General features: G+C 41.1%; 1 long non-coding RNA gene across 1 annotated transcript; it reads right to left on the bottom strand.

Annotated features, from left to right (window-relative positions):
* Nucleotides 1-322: 322 nt before the first annotated feature.
* Nucleotides 323-2,258, bottom strand: LOC308584566. Its single transcript, XR_014006924.1, has 2 exons — nucleotides 2,146-2,258; nucleotides 323-564 (listed from the first exon to the last, which is right to left on the bottom strand). It is a non-coding gene; the product is annotated as an uncharacterized lncRNA (long non-coding RNA).
* Nucleotides 2,259-3,148: the final 890 nt, after the last annotated feature.

The following is a 3,148-nucleotide window of genomic DNA, read 5'->3' as shown; positions in this document are numbered from 1 at the left end:
AAAGCACTGCATTTGTGCCTGTTTAATATTAGTGTGTATGTAAATCTGCCCCTCTGTTGAAATGAATAGGGGAGGTCTGCAAGAGCAGGAGTTCCTTGTATGCAGCAGATCATATCTGGGGCGTCAATCAGATGTGCTGCTTGGTCATTAAGTCTAATTGTCATTTTACACATTAGCAGAATCTCTTAAATATTTAAATGCTTCCTTAAAATGAGGGGAAAGAAAACTATAGAGCCATAAATCTCTCTAAAGTGCAAGCAGAACATATCCTGTGGGACGAGTGAATAATTTCTCTAATAAATAAGAACTCAGTCTCAGACAATTGGTTTTCAAAATATACTTAGTGCCAAAATAATAGTTAATTGGTGGTGATGATGCATAGCTGTTTGTTTGTTACAAGACTCTTCCAGGCCTTCCCAGGAGAACTCAGGATGGAAGATGATACTGGAAGTAGCTGACAAGAGCTTCTTCATGCTAAAAGCTCAGACATCAACATCAGGAAATCAAATGGCTTTATTCTGTTGGTGACTGATCAGGTTGCTTGAGATGATTCCTCCTTAATACCTGAAGGATAAAAGAATCAAGATGCCAAACACATATGGTCTAATTGGTGCACACACATGTTCAAGGAACAATGCAGAAAGGATGCAATGCAGTAAAGATATTTCCATGTAGGGCAACTGAGCCAATGTTAATCTGCTGCACTCATTCTGAATGCAGCCCCATCTCTTTGATTCTGTTCATGTCTTCCATTCATTTGATATCTCATCCAAGGAACTCGCGACAGCCCCCCAAATGTATCTCACAGCAACCAACTGAGGAAGGTTTGGCTGAAAAAGACTGTTACTAGACCATGGTAATAACCCACAAGGAGCTTGGAGATAGAACCCCATGTGATAAGAATCCCATTTTTTAAATGAACATATCATTTCTATTTAAACCTGGAGAATGCTGTCCAAGTGTAACCTACAGGGTCAATCCAATACATTTTACCACCTGAGGCAAAGGACAAAGAGGGTGTCCAGTCCCAGAAGCCAACTCAACTGGCAGTTGAATCTCACTTCAACACTGGTGATGCAATATCATCCCCTACCACTCCTGAGGCACCAGGCCAGGTTAGGGCCTCCTGAAAAGGCCATCTGGCAACAGAAGGGAATGGCTGGGGACTTAGGAGAAAGATCTAGAGCTGCTGTTCCTGCTCCTGAGCAGTTGACACCTGAGATGGTTCCTTCACTCTGCCTAATGGGAGGGCAGGCCCTCGTAACCTATCAGAATGCTATTAGCTGTTGTTCTTTGGAATTAATCCGATTAACTTTGATGACATACCCTAGTTCCCTCCCTCCCCTCCAAATTCTGAAAATAGAACCATTAGGGGCTAACACCTGTAGTCTAGCTTACAGGCTATTTTTACAGTTCACCGTATTTTTCGCTCTATAAGACGCACCAGACCACAAGACGCACCTAGTTTTTGGAGGAGGAAAACAAGAAAAAAAAATCTGAATCTCAGAAGCCAGAACAACAAGAGGGATCGCTGCGCAGTGAAAGCAGCGATCCCTCTTGCTGTTCTGACTTCTGGAATAGCTGTGCAGCCTACATTCGATCCATAAGACGCACACACATTTCCCCTTACTTTTTAGGAGGGAAAAAGTGAGTCTTATAGAGCAAAAAATACGGTACATTGTTTTGTGCATTATGTTATTAATTCTCGCAAACTGTCTTGTAAGGGTTCCACCCCAAAATGAACATATTAAATAAATAAGCAACATAGCACTGTATTCATAAACATTCGTATGAGAAGCTCCACTTTGAATTTGTGGTGAGATGAGACTCCTTAAAGGGAGTGAAAGGCAGGATATCAAATCCAAAACACATATCAGAGCAAAATATTTTTAAATTTTATATTAATGTGCTAAAGCTGATGGCAGTTCTAGGCTTATTCTGATGTCAGACAACTGTTATGTATCTCTAACCCCATCTCTTAATCTTCCAGGACTCAGCTTCCTTAAAAACTAAAGTCAAATCAAACCAACCTTTAAGAACTGACAATATTAATAGGGGGAAAGAAACAAGTCATGGATCGTGATGGAAGACAAATGTCAAGCAACACCAGGTCAGATATATTTAAATGTTTAAATATGATCATACCTGTCTGCCTCATCTCAGAAGCATTTTTCAACCGTTTCTGGACCTAAAATGTAACAAATGATGTGATTTTCCACATTTAAATGGCAAGCAATGCCCCCAAGACAGAACATCCAGTGCTTCTGTGATTCTGGTTGCTAAGTACCCAGTGTTTATCACTTTGACTTAAGGTGGAAGTTTGTGAATCCAAAGATTTCCACTGTCTTCGCTAGAAAGCCATGTAAGATCTCTGGCCTCAGAGAATCAGAGCTTCTCTTATTAAGTTAGAGGGTTAGATACTGGCCCAGATTCCCTCCATCTCCCTCCCCCCGTCCCCTGGTAAGCAGCTATTGATGCAGCTCTGCCTCAAGAGAGCCACAGGAATGGTAAATCTCTAGAATATTTGCAGGGGTTGGCAAGGTTTTCTGACTCCCAGTTGTTTAAGAAAAGCAACAGCAATACAACTTTTCTCACTAAAATCAGGCTGTTACAATGAAGAAAGCTAGGCAGGAATGGACTTCCGTGTGAAAGCACTGTGATCTCAGTTCAATTCTGCTGCATAAAATAAATTCCTAGGCCCAAAATGTGCTCACAGGAGCTTTGCTTTTCTGTTCTAACTGCTCGTCTTCCAAACCCTGGCTCTGACTGTTAGATCTTAGTGTTCTACCCCTGCCATGGTTTTTTAAAAATATATATAAAATAAATAAATAAATAAACAATACATCACAAATTGCTACAGAATATGGAGAAACGAATTTAAGATTGGAAAAATGAGAAACTAGGAGAATCAAAACTCAGAGGTCCTTCCATCCAGGGCTTTTTTTTTTCAGCTGGAACTCAGTTCCAGCACCTCTCAGATGGGTGCTATTGCAATTATAAGAGAACAAGGGAGGTATTTGTGGTGAGTTCAAGCACCTCTGTTTCTAGAAAAATAGCACTGCTTCCATCCTTCCATTAATGTCAGGAGCTTTTCACTTGGCTGGGAAGCTTGTGACATTGGCCCAAGGGCTCTGCAAAGTCCCTAGGC

This window comes from Podarcis bocagei, assembly GCF_964188305.1.
Source record: "Podarcis bocagei genome assembly, chromosome: 4".
Classification (NCBI taxonomy): domain Eukaryota; kingdom Metazoa; phylum Chordata; class Lepidosauria; order Squamata; family Lacertidae; genus Podarcis; species Podarcis bocagei.
Note: the sequence above shows the minus strand (reverse complement) of the source record. Positions and strands in the feature narration are given on the sequence as shown.